The 23136-nt window shown below is 36.6% G+C and overlaps 1 protein-coding gene and 1 pseudogene across 1 annotated transcript in view; both read left to right on the forward strand.

Annotated features, from left to right (window-relative positions):
* Window positions 1–23136, forward strand: part of DIAPH2 (diaphanous related formin 2) — a 741115-nt gene that overhangs the window by 328698 nt on the left and 389281 nt on the right. The gene's annotated exons all lie outside the window — the stretch shown is intronic.
* The window catches only part of LOC136142712 (uncharacterized), a 39469-nt pseudogene continuing 22825 nt past the window's right edge, over window positions 6493–23136 (forward strand).

A 23136-nucleotide genomic window follows, 5' to 3' on the forward strand; every position in this document is an offset into this window, starting at 1 on the left:
TGTTGATGCCTATCATGAAATTGTGTATAAGTGTACCTAGCATGTGATAAAAGTTTAGACTTGAGAATGGAGGGCAATATGATTAGTGACAAATAAGACTCAGAGATTGGCTTTGACCATTATGAGTAGAAGACATAGGCTTGAAAAAAAATCAGTGATAGGAGTATAATATTTACAAATTGCCCACTTTCAAAATAAAGGTAGGATGTAATATTTCCAAATTGTTCACTTTTTTTTTGTGTGTGTGTGTGTGTGTTACACGGGCCTCTCACTGTTGTGGCCTCTCCCGTTGCGGAGCACAGGCTCCGGACACGCAGGCTCAGCGGCCATGGCTCACGGGCCCAGCCGCTCCACGGCATGTGGGATCTTCCCGGACCGGGGCACGAACCCGTGTCCCCTGCATTGGCAGGATTCTCAACCACTGCGCCACCAGGGAAGCCCCCAAATTGTTCACTTTTAAAGTAAAGGTCTGACAACCGAGGAATAGAAAATTCCTCCATCTTCAGTAAACAGAGATTGCTGAAAGTTTCAAGATTCATTCATTCTTGCAGCTTTTAGCTCAATAGTATTGATTCTTCTTTCTCACTTCTTAGTTTAGAGGTTCAGGTTTCCATAAACATGAGTTTCTAGAAAATGTTTAAAATATATGCCTATTTTATGAATTTTGTACATTATAATATATGTTTTAAATGAAAAATACCTATAGTACTATTGATTAATACAGTAAAAATGAATAATCCCTCCTGTGTTCCTGTTGTCATCTGCCATCATTATCTACCAGTTCCTTGTCCAACCCTCACTGCTTTCAAACTCAGTGTTTTGTGTGTTTGAACCATACTCTTGCTTCATTCAGGCCAATCTGGTTGTGCTTACTTGTGCATATGAGTGACACAGTCTGCTCATACTTGTGCATATGAGTGACACAGTCTGCTCATATCCCTGTCACAGACACTTCCCGAAATGAAATGCCCGATGCCTCTGACTCAACTAATCACAGCACTTACCTCCTTCCCAATCTTGTTTACTTCTAATTATTCCTGATACCAGCTTTGAGAATACTGAGGGGAGCTAAGCATGCCTGCGTGGAGCTTTTCATTTTCTTAATATGCATGCTATTAAGGTGTGCATTTTGCTTTCTAAATGCTCTTGAGCTACTTTTAAATGTTCTCTTTGGTGTCCTCAACCTGTTTCTAGCTTCCTAAGGGTAGGAAACAGGTCATCTATTTGTTTCGTTCCCTTCACAACACCATTGGGTGTTTAGTTCAAGCTCTTTCCTGACTACCTCAGTGGGGAAATGCTCAGGGTATACAGATTTATTTTAAGTTAGCTTACATAATAGAAAATTAGGCAAATGCAGGAGTTGGGGAGATTTATGATCTCTTTACAACCCCAAGCCAAATGTATTTCTTATTAGTATGGAGCGTATCAATGTTGAACTGTCTTTTTCTTTTTTGCCTATTCTTTATTTTTTTAACCCTGAAGATGGGAGCAGGCCCTAGAAATGTTAGACACTGAAGATTGTACCTGTAGCCTAGATTTTTTTTTCCAGTTTGCTTGGCAAAGGTAGTCCTGTTTGGCCATGTGTTTAAGTAACTCCACATTTGGAAGAATGTTAATTTTCTAAATTTTGTACAAGATTTTATATAACTTTAGTTTTCTCTTGAAATCAGAATGAACATTCCAAGATCAGAGAGAGAAAAAAAATTGTAGGTATAATGAGCTTTTCTGTAAAAAGAAAGGCTGATGAACAGATACTGTCTTGATAATTCAAGTCGTTAATCCATGAATGTGTATTAGTCTCACTGAGAGTCTGTTGTCACTCAGTAGGTCAAATCTAATCCATGTATCTATAGTCTTAACTGCTCATTTGCACATTGGCTTAACTCTGTGTATTTAAGCATTACATGTTTTTATATATCTAAGCTTGAGTACATTATTAAAAGTTTTATCCATTATCTTTACTTTCCAATGGAAAAAAGTGATAACTTGTATTGCATATATGTACGTGTACTTCAGTATCCTGTGGCCCATCTCTGTGCAGACTGGAGCAAGGATGATCAAAATATCTGAATGCAAAGCTGCAATTTCATTGAAACTTTTTGTAACTCTTAATGTGAATAAAGCCAACAGATAACATTGATATTTTCCTAAAGCATGACTGCATTGATTCCATAGAAGATTTTGACCGTTAATTGTTAGTTCAAGATCTCAATATCCTCCCCTTTTCCTTATTTTTTTAACTCACTGTATCAAACTGATCACTTTTTAATATATAATTATGAGATGGGATAAAAATAAATTATGTTATAAGTTTTCTTAACATTTCTAATTCTCATTTTATTTGCTGCCAAATCACCAAGAAATGGAAATGGGAAATAGCAGAGAGTGATTTTTCTCAAAGGAAGATATTATAAGGTGTTATTTTCATTGTTATACAATACATCTAGTGCTTGTGAAAATGGTCAGGCTGAGCAGTGTTAGATTAAAGCCAGGCAACTTTGTAGTCCAAACTTAAGATGACCTATATAGATCTTTCCAATTCTAGTTTTTGGATGCAAACCACACCCCTTTCTGTGTTTACCTCTGTTTCTGCATTTTCCTTTCCCCATTTCCAGCCTTCTCCCTATCTTCTCTCTTTTCTCTGCTCTTTCCTGCACAAATGTATACTACAACCTGTACTCAAGGATGAAGTGATCTCTTTATCTCTTAAAAAATCTACCCCATGGAGTATTATTTATGATTATGCTGAAATTGTCAAATGGTTCTGCTTTCTGAACAACTCAAGACAAGAAGCAAAATCTTACTTGCCTTTAACTCCAAGTCTCTACCTACACATATACTTTCCTGTAATTCCTTCAAAGTGAAATAACCCGTGAAGATGTGAATCCCTCTCAAAATACCCTTCTCTACAATAATTATAGCTGTTGCAACAGTTCATAAATGGTGATCTGGGGTCTAGTTACTTCATAATACTTCAAATTCCGTTTAACAAATTGTATTAGGTATTGTTTATTCCTGCTTGCTTCATATGTTCATCAGGTATTCATCAAAATAACTAGTTATTATCTGTCATATGTTATATTCTGCTTGGGCTGGGCCTAGCCAAGGAATAAAATGGGATTCTTGACATGGAAGAGTTCACAGTCTAATTAGAGAGACGGACGTGTAGATGAATAAATAAATTATACTATAGTGTGCTAAGTACTATAGTCAAGGTGTGAAAAAACTGGTCTGGGAATTGGAATTTGTCCTGAGACAGTTGAGAAGGACTCACATTAAAAGTAAGAATTGCTTCCGAAGAATAAGTAGGGATTTTCCAGGTAGAGAAGATAGTAAAGGATATTACCAGGCAAAGAGATTTTTGCATGCATGTAAGGCACTGTAGATGATGATGTTACAAGATTGAATAAGATGGTTCCTGCCCAGAAGGAGTGCTTCTTACAGAGTGGGAGATAGACATTAAACCAGATAACCACCAGCCATTTTGTTTAGTAATAATATGGGTTAAGATGCAGCAGGAACATGGGAAGATATTCCTAACTGTGCCTCGTCTGGGAAAGCTTTATAGGGCAGACAGCTCTAGTACTGAAAGAAGTAGTTCCTGAGGCAAATGACCTCAACAACAGCAAGAATAATATCCACCAACATTTATCGAAAGGTTGCTCTGTGCTAGCCACTGTGCCAAGTACATCACATGTGTTCTCTCATTTAACCCTCACAACCCTCTGAAGTTGATACTATTGAATATTATTGAAGCCAATTTTTTTTGTTTATTTTAAAGGTGAAGCTCCAAGTGGTTAAATAAGTCCCCTAAATAAGTCTCATGGAAATGGCAGAACTGGGGTTTAAGCCCAGTCAATCTGACTCTAGATCCTTTTTTAACGCATACATTCCATGCAATGAGCCATCTCATATATTACAGTGGAAATGAAAAATATAAATATTAAATACGACACATCCTCTCTCCTTGAGAATTTCATACTCGAGGAGTCGTGCAGTTCAACTCATAAATAGTTATAGAGTAAAATGATATATCCTATGCTGGAGATATTTTTAAGGTTCTGGAAGCAGCTCTCTAATTGTGAGGAAACCACCAGATTTAGTGCAAAAGATATAGGTTCAATCCCCATTTTTGTTACTACCTGTATAACTTTAAACAAATTGTCTAGCTTTTTTGATGTTCAGGATTCTAAATTGAGTTTAAACTCAATAACTGCCTTATAGGGCTATTACGAATAATTAATAAGATAAACCAATAAGGCTGTAGAAAGCACTATGTGACTTTTGAATCTACCATCTTCAAATAATAACAAATAGAATTCCTTTGAGAAAACTTTGTGTCCTTGGTGTTTTGTGCCGGTCTCCACCTATAGATAGTGATGTTATTGGCTGGAAATGCCTGGGGACACTCCCTGGGCCCAAGATGAGCACCCCCCCACCCCCACCACCCCCACCCCCACCCCCCACCCCCCGCCCAGGACATTTCCTCTGTGAAGCCAGTGCTGTTGCCGGACTGGCCCTTGTGATTCTTACTATGATTGTAAGATGCACCTCAGCAACAAGCATCAGGGAACTTTGAAAAAAACAAAGTTTATGACTCATAGGCCCTGGAGGGTACATGGGATGCCTAGGGCCACACAGGGAGGTCATAGATAGATAGGGTTTCACAGGTTCATTCTTTACTGGTGAATTTAAAACACAAGAGTGGGAATTAAAACTCTGGGAGGGAAAGGCAAGAGATCAAATGATCAGTTATCTAAGTCAACCAGATCTCTCTAAGAAGAGGGAAATTCATGAGAGGTGCGGCCTGGCTCTTCATCTAGTCTGGTAGTTGGCAATGTGTTTATTGGAGATGGGTGTCTTTGAAGTGGATGCCTCAGCAATCAAAACCTTAATGTCAGGCACTTACATGACAGTCAAAAAAGCTAATTGTCAGGCACTTACATGGCAATGCAGAGCACATGGCCTTTGAAGTTACACAAAACTTACTAGATCTGGGACCTTGGAAACGTGGTATCATTGTTGCTTCAACTATAAAACAGGGATAAGACCACCAGCTTCACGGGGATGACCATGCATTTCCTTATGCACATTCCCTAGGGAAAGCATCAGAGAAGAAGTAGCACTGGGCCTTGAAGAATGAGTTCAGAGTTCACCGCAGAAAAGTAGTTTGAAAGAACAGGATGATGCCTTGAGAAGCCTCCTTAGGAAAGCACTTGAAATTTGTTAGCAGACCTGCTGAGAGCTGATCATTGCCTTGGTCTGATATGTGGGCATCATTACAAGGAAAAGGAGGCAGTTGTGGAATAAACACAGAGAAAACTGAAGGGACTGGGGAGATACCCTCCTTTTTCTTCATGTGTTCATTGAACAGAAAATAGTCATGGAGAAAAGGGGGTGGACAGCTGTTCTGTTCTTGCTTGTCAGTTTTCAGTGGGAGAGGAATGCACAGAGCGAATACCAGGAGAGGCTCATGGTCCCACCCTGCTGTCATTTAATAGTTTTCGTATCTGCTTTTTATAGGTATTTTTTTTCTCTTTCACTGTCAGCTGTCACTTTGGGCAACTGTCAGTGTGCCTGCCATACCTCAGTAGTCAGGGCCAAGTGCTGGCATTAAAGAAATTAAAGGCTGCAACACCTTTTTTTCTATAATATGTCACGAAATTAGCCTGGCTGTTGGAAGCCTCCAATATCAGCAGGGCAACAGTGGCACCAGCAAGGAAGAGACTTGGCTAGGTTCAGAGGGGCAGCAAAAGTACCCGTGGCTTCCAATTGGGTTCCAAGATAGAAAGTGCAGAGGAAAAGAATAGGAAGGGTCATCAGCATCAACTTTGGATTTCGGTTCTGCTGTGTGAACTTGGACAAGTGGTTTAATATCACTTCTTGTTGTTAGGTAGAAAATTGTTTAACAATACCTACTTTGCACTATTGTGATGAAGACTAACCTAGCACTGTTCCTTTGCTAGGGTAGACATTCAAGGAATGTGAAGTTTTCTGCAGTCCCACATCTCCATAAAGAAATAGGTGCAGTTAGTTATTCAAAATACCCAAGGTCTTGATATTTTAAGATGTTTACCTTTGAAAGCACAGGGTAGGGAGTTTGCAAATATTATATTGGATGAGATTGTACAACTTAGTCGGTTTGACTGGATTAGCACGTTGAGGAATAGGGAGAAGTGCATTTAAAGAGGTGGCAGATGAAATGAGGATGGGAGAACTGTTTAAATCATTTTTTAAAAAGAAATTTTGGAGGTTAGGTTGTATCCAACTGGTATTAGGGAGCCTTGGTGGATCTTGCAGGGTGATGTTTGAGACGAAGTGATCTGGCAACTGGATGTGGACACTGGAGGAGGAGAAGGTTTGGGCAGAGGCATGAGGTATGGGACTGTTTTAGCAACCAAGGGGGGGAAAGTAGTGAAAGCTGAGAAACTGCTAATAAGAGTGGATATAGCAAGAAAGAGGCACGTCTTAAAGGATCTGTGAGCATTGACTATGGAGCCCAAGGATCAATTGGCTGATAAGCCTAAGGAAATAGAGAATGGCCCTGATGATGGAGAAATAGGAAAGAGCCTTTTTGTAATGTGGTATACTATTCACGCTTTTACTGCATTTACTTTCATGAGGCAGTGGGATGCATAATTAGAGGTGAGTTTTCGGCAACTAAAAATATAGATGTTGAAAGGTGAGCTTTTTAAGATTGTCACTCAGGAGAGGAACTAGAAATTTAGCATTGAACCAGGGGAAGTAGCCATGGTTAATGGCAAAGGAAGAAAAAGAGGTAGAAAAGTGGGGATGGTGCTAGCAGTTAAGGTTAGATAATCATTCAGGAAGAAAAAGAATGAAAAAGAATTCAGGGGAAATTTATGGGCAAAACTAGCAGTTTCAGTCAAGTGGTATATCTGCAAACCAGGTTGTTAGGGTTTAAAGATGGAGTATGATCTGTTTCTTGGCTTTCCTTCTTAATTTTATTTTCTTTTGACAAAATTCCCTTCTCTTTTTGTTTCAGATTCCCAGACTTATCACTTTTGTTGTGTACTTTTCTTTGCCTCTATTTCTCCCCACACTTATTTCCTACCATCCCTCCTGAAACATCATCATTTTAACTTTTTATTTTCTAATCTTGTCATAAATCCTGAGCATCCACATTTTCAACAACTTGAACCGGATAAATTCCACATCTTTTACTCCTCTGAGAACTAGTTACAGACATTTACCAGTTCAAAACTACTTCTGAGGTACCATCAGCTTTCTCACAGTGGGTGGATATTCTGCAACTCCAGCATAGTGAGTGCTTACAGGGAATGAACTCTGAAGGCAGAGTGCCACTTACTACCTGAGTGACCTTCAGCAGGTTACCTAACCTCTTACATCTCAACTTACTCATCTGTAAAATAGGAGGGATGATATTACCTCGTAGGGTTTTCATGAGGGTTCAGAGGATTACGAGGTTTAGAATAGTGGTCTATTCCATAGTAAATGTTATGAGTGTTGGGTGCCAATATTTTCTTCTTGTTATTTTGATTTATTGTTATACAGACTTGAAGTAATATATCCCACTTTTATACTTGATTTGATTTTTTGTATATTGGAGAAATTTATCCTCAAAGTAATTGATTTAATTTTTAAAATAAGATGTTTAATTCAGTCTCTTTAACAATGGGATAGTGTTCACATTTAAAAACGTATTTCAGGAAGAATGGGGAAACGTAGCACTTCTATTTATCCAAAAAATAAAAATAACATGACAATTATACAGAAAAGAAATTCGGCTATGTATAGTATCTTTGAGACACCAAAATTTACCATATTTAGCTTCAAATATTCTTTAATACCAACTTTTATAAGTGAACCAATAAGCATTTTTAATGAACATTATTTTTTAAATGGCACTCTGATGATAATACTATTTTTATTGTGTAAATGCTGTGCCCTCCTAAATCCTCTAGTGTTTCGTTTTAGGGAAGATCTCATTTTGATTTTCATGAATCCACAATAAAACAATGACTGAATGCAATAACTACCATACTGTCTTGCCTACGTGCATTCACTCTTTGTTCTTGAAGTGACCCGGCTTCTGGCAATGCTTCCAAGCTTCATATAGTAACAAATATCATCCAGTCTGCTGACCTTATGTCCAGTTTACTTTTTTCTTTCTATTTAAAAATTCGTTAATCTGTGCTTCACGACTCACATTCAAATATGTATCTATGTACATGTTAACATGGCATTTTTTATGCAGGGTGGCTTTGTAACATACCTTCCTCAGTTAAAGCAAACAGTACCTCAAAAATCTCTTTTAAAAAAGCTTCTTCATCTAGCAGGCAACAGGTGATCTGTGTAAGAGAAAATTAATAGCTGCACCTGGAGTGATCGAACTTCATATTTATACACTTAAACTATATATTGATCAATTCCTGTATGCTTGCTTTATTTCTGAGCAAATTATGTTTAAATGGTTCTGTTGCTAGGAATGTCTTAAAAAGCTACTCGACTTTTTTGTTAGAAGTGCTTTTTTGTTAGAAGTTAGATTATGTCAGGAACTACTATTAACTTCATATCGTAGGAATCTATTATCCTCAGACTAGAATACTGGTAAAAAGGCATGTCTTGAAACAAATCACAAGCTGTCAATATGTTGTGATGAATTTCTTCTATTTTCATTTGAATCAGTAGGTGGGGCAGTTCACCAAGTGTGAAATCGACATTTAATCTTTCTTTTCATGAAATGTAAACCCACCAGTGACTAATTCATGAAAAATTGATGCTTGGCTTTTCTTAAGATTAAGTTGTTCTCATTTGTCGTAGAGAACATTTCACTTAGCCTATGAGTTTATAAAATTTGGCAAAAAGTGAAAACATATTTTGAAGTATTAAAATTAACTCATTCTTGACCTTTTATTTTAGAATGGTAATTTTAGTGTCATCAGAATGTCTTTATGAAAAAAATCATAAAAAAGAAAAAGAAAAAATCAGAGAAAATGAAGAGGCATAGATAATCAGCTTTCTTTTTAACTGTAGATGTGCTGTATATTGTGGGGTACTTTTTTTGTGTAAGGAATTGGTCATGCTGATGGAGTTTATGTTGTCTCTAAGCTAGTTTATTCTTAACGATCAGGATATAGAAGTCCTTTTTCTTAATAGTTTGAGGCTAGAGCCACTACTTATAGAATGGGTGCTATGGATACCTTTGACAAGTAGCTTCCGTCTCTTCCCAAAAAAGTTGTTCAAAAGGTGCCACCCAATTCTTAGGTGCTGCATATTTATCTGTTGTCACTGCTTCTATAGTTTCCAAGCTGTCCATCACAATGTAATTTGTTTTACTCTCCTAAACTGTAGTATTCCTTAAGTCATTGTGTCCATCTACTTTGTCTATAGTTGCCTTAGCTCACACTACAGCTCTTTAGGGTTGTGTAGTGAGCAGGAGATAATAGATTCTAGAAGAAACTTGTTGGTGATCTACTTTTACTGGTTAATCTTAAATATGACTGATTTTTGTCCTTGGCAAAACTGGGAGTCACCAGTTCCCATCGTGAAGCTGGGATGGAGTTGCGTACCACTTCTGCTTTGAACACTTTTCTTGGAGCTGCCTGAGGTCAATTGCAGGAACTTTTTAGGTACATTTATTGGAACATGCTTAATTTAGTATTTGCCAAACATAACTACCAGAAAACTTTACCCTTAAGGTGTGTCTCTTAATACTAACTTGATAATCACTGAATCTTTCTAATGTGGCCCTTTGAGGAAAGGATTATAAATAGTTACCACTAGTCTTTTCAGTTCCCTATATGAATTTTACTTATTGGACATCAGTATTTTAGAGTTTTTACACTTTTTTTTCCTTTGGTCGATGGTGGTGAGGGGAGAAAGCTCATTTTTCAAAGATTATAAATTGCATATTAAGTCAGAGGTAATAAATACAGTAAAACTTTGATAAAGCACTGTGTAATAACACAAATTTGGATATAATTCAAATGCGTTAAGAAGGGATAGGAAATGTCTCCCTCAGGGTAATTTGGGATCTTCTTAGTTCATTTTATAGTCATATATGTTCAAGGTAAGTTTCACTGGAGATTTGTTTTTGTGTATTTTTGAGACAGCACAGATGTATTGAAATATATGGTTTTATTAAAAAATTATTTTTTAAAATTAAAAAAATTCATGCAATTCTTAAAGGGGTTACTTTCCATTTATGGTTATTACGAAATATTGGTTGTATTCCCTGTGTTGTACAATACACCCTTGTGCCTATCTTACATCCAGTAGTTTGTACCTCCCACCTCTATATTGCATCCCACCGTAACCACTAGTTTGTTCTCTATATTTGTGAGTCTGCTTCTTTCTTGTTATATTTACTCATTTTTTGTATTTTTTAGATTCCACATATAAGTGATATCATACAGTATTTGTATTTCTCCGTCTGACTTATTTCACTTAGCATAATGCCCTTCAAGTCTATCCATGTTGGTACAAATGGCAAAATTCTGTTCTTTTTTATGTCTGAGTATTATTCCATTGTGTGTGTGTGTGTGTGTGTGTGTGTGTGTGTGTGTGTGTGTCTTCTTTATCCATTTCCATGTTGATAGACACTTAGGTTGCTTCCATATCTTCACAACTGTAAATAATGCTACTATGAACATTGGGGTGCACGTATCTTTTCAAATTAGTGTTTTGGTTTTTAATTAATTTGATAACATGACCCTCCAATTTTATGTAATTTAATTTTTTTAACCCCACCTGTGAGCTTATGGTGCAGCTTAATGGTAGCTGGAGGTGCAAGTAGTTCCTACTAATGAGTTTCTTTAGCACTTTTCAAATGTTTCAGTGATGGTGAGATTAAAAACGTTACAGTGGTGCAACTCAAAAAAAAAATTACAGGATTGCCTCTTCTCTAGATTACTGGTACAGTCTTCATGAAACCCAAATAATAGAAGGAGGAAAAGCTATGTGAGTGGAACTGTCCTGCTGTAAATTAATTGTACCTTAGTACATTATGCCAAGATAGCATGGTGGAGAGCCAGGACCTGGGGGAAGCACATGAATGTAGCAGAATCTTAGTTGCCTAGGTGAGCAAGGAAATTACTGTGTGCAAAACCTGTTTGAAGCTATTAGCATAAGATGTTTTAGCATTTGCATTTATTAATCTGCCTTAATGCATTTATGATGTATTTCTGTGTTTTAAACAGAAGACCAGATCTAGAAGAAGTTTCCCTTACCATCAACATCATATGTTCATATATTTTTAGTTGATCATTTAAAATATAGTTGTAAATTGGTGCAGCCACTATGGGGAACAGTATGGAGGTTCCTTAAAAAACTAAAAATAGAGCTACCATATGATCCAGCAATCCCACTCCTGGGCATATATATGGAAAAGATGAGAAAACTCTAATTGGAGAAGTTACATGCACCCCAGTGTTCATAGCAGCAGTATTTACAATAGCCAAGACATGGAAGTCACCTAAATGTCCATCGACAGATGAATGGATAAAGAAGATGTGGTGTTTATATACAATGAAATACTACTCGGCCATAAAAAGGATGAAATAATGCCATTTGCAGCAACATGGCTGGACCTAGAGATTATCATACTAAGTGAAGTAAGTCAGACATAGAAAGACAAGTATCATATCATTTATATGTGGAATCTAAAAAAAAATGATACAAATGAACTTCTTTACAAAACAGAAATAGACTCACATACAAAATAAACTTATGGTTACCAAAGTGGCGGGGGGGGGTTAAATTAGGAGTTTAGGATTAACGGATATGTACTACTATATATAAAATAGATAAACAACAAGGACCTACTGTATAGCACAGGGAACTATATTCATTATCTTGTAATAACCTATAGTGGAAAAGAATCTGAAATAGGATTTATATGTATATATAACTGAATCACTTTGCTGTATACCTAAGACTAACACAACATTGTAAATCATCTATACTTCAATTAAAAATAATAAAATAAAATAAAGTATAGCTGTCTTGTCATGTTAACAAGCCTCTAATTCTGTTTGCCTATTCATATGTGAAACAGGAGAGGCTAGCATCATAGAAATTTAGTACAAAAATTTGTATGTACATATGTTTAGTTTATGAAGCTTTGGGGTGATTTTAAAAAAAATATCCTTCTTTCATTGCAAAGTAAGGTGGTAAAACATGATTTTGTTATTATTGGATTTTAGGTTTTATTTTTATAAGAAGTACTACAATAACGTTGCTGCTATCATGACAACAGTACCAAAATACCAACATATTTTATACATTATACTTTTGTATCATGCTTACCATACATTGGCTTTAATAGAAAGAAATTAGTTTATAATATACTATAAACCCATGTGGTTAATTAGGCAATCGTAAGTGGCTGATGTATTTTAGTTTTTGTTGTCTTAGTTAACAGACTATTTTTAGAGCAGCTTCAGGTTTACAAAAAATTTGAGTGGAAAGTACAGAGTTCCCATGTATGCCCTCACCCTGCTCCCAGTTTCTCCTATTACTAACATCTTTCATTATTGTGGTACATTTGTAACAATTGGTGAACCAATATTGATACATTATTATTAGCTAAAATCCTTTTCATTAGGGTTCACTCTATGTTGTACAGTCTATGGGTTTTGACAAATGTTTAGTGACATGTATCTGCCATTATAGTATCATACAGAATAGTTTCACGACCCTAAAAATCCTCTGTTCTCTGTCTATTCATTCTTCCCTCCTTGACCCCCACCCAAAACCCCTGACACCCATTGATCATTTTACTGTCTCCATAGTTTTGCCTAACCTTTTCAGATTGACTTTTTTCACCGAGCAATACATATTTAAGGTTGTTCCATATCTTTTCATGGCCTGATAGCTCATTTCTTCTTATCACTGAATAATATTCCCTTGTAGTTTACCTATTCACCTACTGAAGGACATCTTGGTTATTTCCATGTTTTAGAAATTATGGATAAATGTGCTATAAACATTTGTGTGCCAATGTAAGTTTTCAACTCATTTGTGTAATACCAAGGAGCCTGATTGCTAGATCATATATTTAGTTTTGTATGGCTGGTGCTGTTTTATCCTTCCCTTTTTTTTTTTTTTTGGACTTCAGGTGCACAGAATTGGACTAATCACACCCCCTTAGTTCATAACCCACTGTTATAATTGATTTGTGGGTGACTCACTATTTATTTATTACATTGTTTAATTAGCTATTTTTGATAATATACTCAGTTCCTCTGACTTCATCACCCAAAACAAAATCTAGGACCTTGACAATAACCTTTTGTTTAACTCCATGCCTCTCATAACCAGTCCGTCCTGTGCTTCCCCCAAACCAAGGCCAGTACTCTTTAAGTTTAGATTTAAAAATGGTTCACTATGTGTTTTTATTGCTTAAAAGTTAATCAGTTATTTAGGCCATACTTCTCAAGAATAATCAAACAAATGATTTTGAACAGTTTTCACTCTCCGAATATGTAATAGGCCTTAATAGATTTTTACTTGAACTGTTATTAATTTTATCCATTTCAATGCTGTTCTAAGTATTTATGATATATTTTCCACTGGCGACATAAAAAGAAAGAGTCTTCTGCTAAAGAACTAAGGCTGTTAGTGAAGTTATGAAAATCAGGAAAGACTAGGATTGTCACATCATTATGAGAAGCAGATCCTTGGGGGAATATGTCAAATTGTTAATGCCAAGACTCCTGTATTTTAAATCTACCTGCACCCTAAAGCTAGTGGGAATAATGCCAGTTCAACTGAAACATCAACTGGATTAAAAGAAATCCTAAAGAACGAGGGAAAGGGAAGCTCTCAGCCATGTGGTGCTGTGGTTGACCCATTCACTTCTCTGTTCAGGTAATCAAGTTAACACGAGCTTCAGTATCAATACATTTTAACAAGGGATGGTTAATGTTATTATATGAAACACTTTCTAGTGAGAATCAACCTGAAGCGTACTTTAAATAAACCTTTGTGTGAGCTGACTCCAGAACACAATTCCTAATTTACTTAGAGCTCTCTAAACATGTATGTGTGTGTGTACCTATATCTTAGAGGGCTTCCTTCTAATTAACAACAGGCAACTTTTGTACATGTATTTGTAGTAGCAAAGTGATTCTATGGTTGTACTCATTATCACTCCCTAAAAAATGTTATTACACACAATGAAGATTATTTGAGCCATCAAAAGGGAAGTTGCAGGTAAGATGAATATAACTCTTGCTTTCCGATGCTGTCCTTAACTCTTTGACGAGCAAATAGTCTTTCTTCATCCCAGAAGGTGAGATCTTCATGGGTGGGGGCCGTCTTCTATTCCTCTTAGTGTCCTTAGGGACTTGTGCAGAGAAAGTCTTTAAAATTATTGTTATATGAATGGATATTGAGAGCCTTGAGCAATCTATTTAGAGTAAATGTTACATAGGAATCTCCCAAAGAGCAAAGAATATAATTCAAACAGTGTTAAAGTCTAGAAATTAATGATGGTCAGTGATATTGAAATATAAGGAATAAGTAGATTCTGAATTAAGGAAATCGTTACTAGTAATTAGTTGTTACTATATCAGTACATTTGATAAAGCAACATACTCTGAGGCTGGGCAAGTAGAATATATTGTATGCATTTAAAGTGCAGAATAGTCATTCAGAAAATATTGACCGAGTATTTCCTTTGTGCGGAGTACTCTTATCAGGGAGCTTATCCTGTAGTGGGGAGAGCGGCTTGTAAAGAAACAGTTATGGTATGGTAAGATAGTTAGTCTAACGAAAGCATGCACCAAGAGTAAGAGCAATGGTTAAAAACTGGAAAAGAAAACTTAAGTTGGCCTGACTAGAAGTAAGTGTTTACAATTAGATTATTAAAGGCCAGTGATTACATGGAATGTAATAAAGAATAGGATCTAGGGCTTCCCTGGTGGCGCAGTGGTTGAGAGTCCGCCTGCTGATGCAGGGGACACCGGTTCGTGCCCCGGTCCGGGAAGATCCCACATACCGCGGAGCGGCTGGGCCCGTGAGCCATGGCCGCTGGGCCTGCGCGTCCGGAGCCTGTGCTCCGCAACGGGAGAGGCCACAACAGTGAGAGGTCCGCGTACCGCAAAAAAAAAAAAAAACAAAAAAAAAACCAAGAATAGGATCTATTACTGGTCTGGGAATGAGAGGATCTAGCTTAAAGTCCCAGCTCTGTAACTTTCTAGCCCTGACCTCAAGTGAGTCAGCTTACTTCTCTGAACCCGTTTCCTCCAGTGTAAAGTACAATAACAGTACTAGGTTTTAGTATTAAAAGTAAATGAAACTAGTTTTAGGATTATTTTTAGGGTGATGAGAAACTGGGGAAATGGTTCTCCTATAAAATACTATATACATGTTCACATACATTGTTTCTACTGTTGACAGTGTGTGATGTCCATCCTGAACACCTTTGTTTGGAGTATGGTGTGATATTACTTTCCTTCTGAAGTAGAATAGGAAAGGTTCAATAAGGTGACTTTAGTGAGTTTTGTCAGAAGAAAACCTCTTCTCTAGGTAGATGTCTGTACATATATGTGAATTTTGTTTTAATGCAAAGTTGTTTACATTAAGTTAGCTTTTTCTTAGAAAATAATGTTCTTAAGACTGTGGAAGTGCAATTCATTTCTAGTAAAGTGATTTTATGCTAAAATTAATGTTTGTTATGGAAAATCTGGAGAAATCATTGGCAAATTTAGAAACAATAGTATATAAATTAAAAATTACTGTCATCTGGAATTCTGGCAGCTCAACATAATGATTTTTAACTTTTATATAATATTCTCAAAATCCATCTTTTCAGATAGATACATGTTCCTTAAAATGTTACATATGTATATGTATGATATATGGATGTGTTAGCTTTTTGGCAATCACAAATTTCATTCCTATTCAGCATATTACAATATTTGATTTTTTTATTATTATATAATTTGTTGGTTTTTTGCGGTATGTGGGCCTCTCACTGTTGTGGCCTCTCCCGTTACGGAGCACAGACTCCGGACGCGCAGGCTCAGCGGCCATGGCTCATAGGCCCAGCCACTCCGCGGCATGTGGGATCTTCCTGGACCGGGGCACGAACTTGTGTCCCCTGCATCGGCAGGCGGACTCTCAACCACTGCGCCACCAGGGAAGCCCCTATTTTTCTTTTTTTAAAAAAAATTTATTGAAGTATAGTTAATTTACAATGTTGTGTTAATTTCTGCTGTACAGCAAAGTGACTTAGTTATATATATTCTTTTTCATATTCTTTTCCATTATGGTTTATCACAGGATATTCAATATAGGTCCCTGTGCTATAAGGCTTGCTATTTTTCTTATTCTTTCCTTATTTCTAATAGTTCCCTTCTGTTTAATTTTCTTGAAAATTTCATAGTTGTTGTATCTTTCTGTGTGCCTGTTAATCGATTCAGATTATTCTAAAGGTTCTAACAGCCAACAAATATCTAGTGCTTCCTTATGTGCCTGGCATTGTTCTAGGTGTTTTACACATATTGACTCATTTAATTCTCACAATAACCCAATGAAAGCTGATAATATCCTCATTTTATAAATGGGAAAAGTGAAGCACAGGTTAATTAATCAAGGTCACAAAGCTAGTAAGTGAGAGAGATGGAGTCTGAACCCAGGCAGTCTGGCTCCATGGCTCATACTCTTTAATTCCTTCATTATACTGCTCCTCTTGACTTCTAGGACATTTTATCAAGTGAAAAGATTTACCAAAGCAGGCATTTCACTTACTATTTTCTATTGATATTACATGACAAACATATCTATGCATTTTAGCCTTTATAATATTAAATATTTTTGAGGGTGACATATTGGAAGCAGATTTGGATTCATGCCTATAGAATTAAGAATGTAATCAATGTAAGGATTAAGAATCACAATTAAGAATGTAATTAAGGGGGCTTCCCTGGTGGTGCAGTGGTTGAGAGTCCGCCTGCCGATGCCGGGGACAAGGGTTCGTACCCCGGTCCGGGAAGATCCCACATGCCGTGGAGCGGCTGGGCCCGTGAGCCATGGCTGCTGAGCCTGTGTGTCTGGAGCCTGTGCTCCGCAACGGGAGAGGCCGCAACAGTGAGAGGCCCGCGTACTGCAAAAAAAAAAAAAAAAAAAAAAAAGAATGTAATTAAGAATGTAATCATGTAAGAAAAAATGGTTATGCCATGTTGGTATAGGTAAGATTTTTAGATTCAGTATTTTATTCACAATTTACTTTTTACCCATGTAAATGAACAGTTTAAACTCATTATCTTGGCAGCGACACTACACATAAAAGATTTTCCACGAAAACATAGCTAAAGATGACAAATCTACTCCAGTGTTACCAAAGTCAGATTTCAGTTGGAATGAGTACCGATCAATAAGCAGGCATTTGAAAACAAAATTTATACACACTCACAAGCACACAAAGACACATACATATACACTAGTCATTCTTGCAAGTTATAGTCCGTCTAAAAATTTATAAGTATTAGTCTAGGAAGAAATAGTAGCCATCTGCAATACAATGAGATACTGGGAGTTTTCTTATGTATCAACTCACATGAGAAGATAGACATTGTTTCTTTAGATCTTAGGGACTAATCAAAGTGGATTAGAAATCTTTACACTTACATTTAGGCTATTGTACCCAGAAAAATATATTTCTACTTTGTGCATAGATTGTGCTAAAAGTATGATATTGCCTTTAATGTTTTCAGTTAATGTTGTCAAACTCTTTGAAATGGAGAGGTTTGTAAGATCCCTGAGTGTCTGTGAAATCTTTGGCGATACCTTCAAACGAACACCCAGGAGTAGTATTCATATCTACGCATATTACCAGAGCAAGTATCTCTGAAAGAGATGCATGTTTAGGTTGTTCCCACACCAGAGAAAGGCATACTTTGGTCTGTGTAGGCTAGAGAGGCAAGAATAGCTCTCTTTGTGTGTCAGCCGTTTTCACTCCTCCACCCAAATGAAGGCCTTGTCTCCTCTCCCTTAACCCTGTTAGTGCTTGGTGGGGGTTATGTTCAAATGTAAATTTACCAGAGCTTTGTTCTAGTAGCAGATGTGAACAGTTTCACTTATATTTCCACTTGTTTTTCCTGAATCTGATCTTATGAGAAGAGTTAAGGAAACAAAGCAACTAGCCAGGGCAGGATGAAAGCTGGTTTATCGCTCTCTGGATAAGAGCTGATTTTTCTTGATTTCTGGCTCAAAACAGCTGAATTATTTCTCAAGTTGGGAATGACCTAATCTACTAAGGATGGGCTAGCTCATCAACTCTGACCACTCCTTCTTTAAAAAGCCAATAGGCTCCTGTTGATTAGACCTGATTCCCTATATTTTTCTAATATCCTAGATTGGGGGTGGTGTTCCTTCTGAGAAAGCTGGCATCTGGCTATCTGTGGGACATTTGCTTGTGGTGGCAACAGTTCTATCATGTTAGGTTTTATGTGCTACTGATAGATTCAGCTCTAGACTTAAGAGTTACTTACCCAGAGGTCAATTAAGAATGCAGTAATCTCTAAACCAATGTTCCATCTTCAACAGTCTAGAAGTCATGTGGTAATTTTTATAAGTAGTAAACAGACTTATAAACCATTTCAGTCAACTTTCTCCTAAATCTCAGGTGAAGGAGGTTCTCCTCCATTGTGAAAACTGAAGATGGGAAATAGCCTATTCCCCTGGTTGAATGTTGATAAGATCCAGCAGAGACTTACGTGCCAACATCAAGTACAGTATTATCTTTTAGTACCCCAACAGATTCATGGTTCATAAGAGACTGAGCTCTTGCATGACAATTTTATATGTTAACTGGGGTACATTTATTTATTAAGGGCATATTTGATACAGGCCATGAGGACGTTATGATACCCAACTAGGGGTAGAGGGAATAAAAGCATTTGAGAATTATTATAATCCAAACTTGAAAATGGAAACTTCACTTTAAAAACAGGATAATGTTATATTTTTGATAATGTCCCCAAAAGTTGATGATTCTTCTTATGAGGACTAATATGTTAACATAGATAGGAAAATATCATTTATAATACTTGTCCAGCTGCCATTTGGTTAGGAAATAAGAAGTAAACAGTGTAGTAGGTGCTCAATAAATATGTTTCAAGTGATTGTTTTAATGCATTAATATCAAATTGTTTTTAAAAAATGATTCATATTGAAAGCATCATGGAACTTAAAACATGAATTTACTTTTATAGTATATCTGGGTTATATCATGATGTGCTTTCCTCACCAAGTCTAACTTAATTAGGAACTCAGGGAGTACCATCCCCAGAAGCAATGCTTTTAAATGGGAGGTCAGGGGAGTTTTCATATTTCTGGACTTTAAACTGCAGGTGGCTCTCTTGATCTTTCAGTTCTACGTTTAGGTTAAGAACTGTTGCTCTGCCTTCTTCCTGTCCTCTAACTGCTTGGAAAAACATTTTCACTCAGATTATCAGACCTCCTCTTGAAACTTCTGATAATTGTCTTATTATTGGATCTTAAGCAACATAGCTTTGTTTTCTCACATGTAGAAGATTGATTTTTAAAAACATATTGCTTAGCCTTTCTTTAGAATGCTTCTGGTCTTCCTTTGCATGTCTTGTATGAAGATTTTCTAAATCTCAATTATAGTGTTGATAATGCTTCTGGAAAGTATACCAGTGTTCTAGCATTATTTTAAAAAAAGATGATTCTATTCATATTTCTTCTCATTTTCAGAGTAGCGTTGCTATTTTATCCCATAATTTATTTTGGACTCATCTGGTACTAAGGGTTTTTAGAAGTACCCAAATAACTGGATATGAAAACCTACTGGTACAACTCCAGGTGGAAACCTAAGTCTCATCTGTCCCTTTATTCATTCAAATGTTTATTTTAACGAAATTGCCTGGGACCGTGAAGGTGTGGAGATACAAACATTTATGCAAATTATGTGCAGAGTAGATTAGAAATAACATAGCCCTTAGTGTGGATTGTTGAATTATCATGAATAATATCACTTTACATTTTTACAAGCTGCAAACCTAATTCTTCCTTTTGTCAAGTAAGTCAAGTATATGCAACTGTTACTTTTTAAGGTAATAATAGATTAGTCTAATCTATGATGGCTGATAGAGAAAGTGCTATAAAGATATTTCTTGCCAATACTTAATTGTGTTAATGCTGTAAGCATCAACAACCAAAAGATTGTTTGCAATAAAGGTCTTATACTAAGACATTCATTAAGTAATGAAATATAACCCCCGATGTCTAATTCTATGTGATGAGAATGCCTTATAAATATGCTTGTAGTAGTGCTATAAAAAAAAGGCACCCATACCAAACTGACCTTAAGAATGACACATGTGGCATTACTGCAGCTGGGCTATTGTCTAGGAGATTCACGGAGGAGGCCTCCCAGGAATTATTTGTATGTTCCTTTTGTGTAAAGTTTTTGTCTGGAAAATCACTGTGCAAACAGTAGCTGTTCGATAGCACCTGCTTCTGTTGAGGGAGAGTGAGTCTTTTATTTAGAGAGCATCAGTAGCCATTTCATTCATCACTGCACAATGGACCTACATAAAGAGGAGCATTCCAATGACGCCAAAAGACATCAGTGCTTCCCCCAAGCAGGGGCGCTTGTCAACACTGAGTCTGCCTGTGTTTCCTTTTTACTTTTCATGGAATTACATCCAGGTCTTTATTTTGAGGGGAAAAAAATAATTGATGCAGAACAAGAATGGAAAAAGTTTTAACTGTAATTTTGAATTTCAAAAGCTGTATTATGTCAAAAGCTGTGGCAATGTCATGTATAAGCTTGGTCATTTGCATAAATATTACTTTAATCTTCTTAAGGTATTAGAAAATTAATTGCATTATAAAAACAATGATGCCAAAATATTCCATAGAATATCTTTGAAAAATGTCCATGGAATTGTTTTCAATGTGCTTATTGTTCTAGCATCTAAATGATATTTTTTGTATTCCTTTATGGCTAATCATCTTCAGTAATGATGTCCACATTCGGCGCCTCTCCTGCTTCCCTGCAATTTCACTGACTCCTGGCAGTATGATGCCCATGTTTGCTATTCTATTAAAACTACCTTCTCTCTGGCTTCTAGCTACTACCTCCCAAACTTTTCTGTTAGCTATTTCTTATCATTCTGCATCTTTATATTATGCTTCACAGGATCTTCTCGATACATACTCTCTCTCTTGCTTTTGCTTTTGCTTTTTTAGACAAAGCAGTGGTTTTAGTATATTTACAGAGTTGTGCAGCCATCGCCACAATCTGATTTTAGAACATTTTCATCATCGAACAAGAAACCCCAGCCCCTTAGAAGTCTCTCCTCATTTCCTATCCTTAATCCTCTGCCACTTATAAGCACTAATCTATTGATACTTTCTATGAACTTTGCTATTCTGGACATTTCATAAAAATTGAATTATATCATTTTTGGCCTGTTGTGTCTTCTGACGTCTTTCACTTAGTATATGTTTTCAAGATCCATCCATGTCATAGTATATATCAGTAATTCATTCCTTTTAATGGCTGAATAATATTCTATTGTATGATTTACCACGGATTGTGTATTTTTCCCTCAGGTGATAGACATTAGATAAACAAAGGTTGTTTCTACCTTTTGGCTATTGTGAATAGTGCTTCTATTGATATTCATGTTAAAGTATTTGTTTGAATGCCTGCTTTCAATTTTGGGGCCTCTGTACCCCAGAATGGGAATTACTGAGCCATATGGTGATTCTGTGTTTAATATTTTGAGGAACTGCCAAACTCTTTTCCAAAGTGGTTGTACCATTTCACATTCCAACCAGTAATGTAGGAGAGTTCCAGTTTTTCCATGTCCTCTCTAACATTTGTTATTATTTGTCTTTTGATAGTAGCCATCATAAAGGGTATGAAGTGGTATACGATTGTGGTTTTTGGGGGTTTTTTTTTTGTTTTTTTTTTTTGCGGCACGCAGGCCTCTCACTGTTGTGGCCTCTCCCGCTGCAGAGCACAGGCTCCAGACGTGCAGGCTCAGTGGCCATGGCTCACGGGCCCAGCCGCTCCGTGGCATGTGGGATCTTCCTGGATCGGGGCACCAACCCATGTCCCCTGCATCGGCAGACAGACTCTCAACCACTGCGCCACCAGGGAAGCCCACGACTGTGGTTTTGATTTGCATTTCCCCAGTGGCTACTGATGTTGGGCAGCTTTTCATGTATTTATTAGCTATCTGTATATCTTCTTTACAGGTATTTATTCAGATCCTTTGCCCATTTTTAGTTGGATTATTTGTCTTTTTATGGTTGAATTTTTATAAATATCTTCTGTGGACTGTCTTTTCATTTTCTTGATAGTTGTCTTTTGAAACAAAAATTTTAACTTTGATTAAGCCTGATTTATTTACTTTTTCTTTTGTTGATTGTGCTTTTGATTTCATATTTAAGAAACCATTGCCTAATCCAAGGTCACAAAGATATGCACTTATGTTTCCTTCTAAGAGTTTTATTATTTTAGATAACTGCATTCTTTTGCACATAGATATCCAGTTGTCCCAACACAATTTGTCGAGACTTTTCTTCCCCATAATTTTCTTGGCACCTTTGTCTAAAATCCACTGACCATAAATAGAAGGAGTTATTTCTGGACTCCCAGTTCTATTCCATTGATCTAGATCTTTGTGTCAGTACCATACTGTCTTGATTACTATAGCTTTGTAGTAAGCTTTTAACTGGCAAGTGTGAGTCCTCCTTTTTTTCTTTTTTTTTGATACATACTGTCTAATCCTTCTGCTTTCTTATGATGATCAGGTTTTCTTCCCACCAGCGTGTGACCACTGTTTTCTTCGGCTTTTCCTTAACATTCTTCACTGGTCCCCATCACACCAAATACCTACCATTATCACATCCTTTGATGGTTTTATATAATCTTATTGTCTTTACTTAGAAAAATATTCCCAAATCCTACCTACTTAATAATGTTCTGTGGGCTGAGGAGTGGAAGATGGAGAAGTAAGACAAATAATTCAATAATTTAATTCAATTTAAAATTAAATTAAATAATTTAAATTGACCAATTAATATATCTCAGGCCTGAAGTGAATCAGAGAGGAGGTAGCAGAGATGGAGAGAAGTTTTTGAGAAATCCTTTAAAGGTAGAGT

This window comes from Phocoena phocoena, chromosome X, assembly GCF_963924675.1.
Source record: "Phocoena phocoena chromosome X, mPhoPho1.1, whole genome shotgun sequence".
NCBI lineage: Eukaryota > Metazoa > Chordata > Mammalia > Artiodactyla > Phocoenidae > Phocoena > Phocoena phocoena.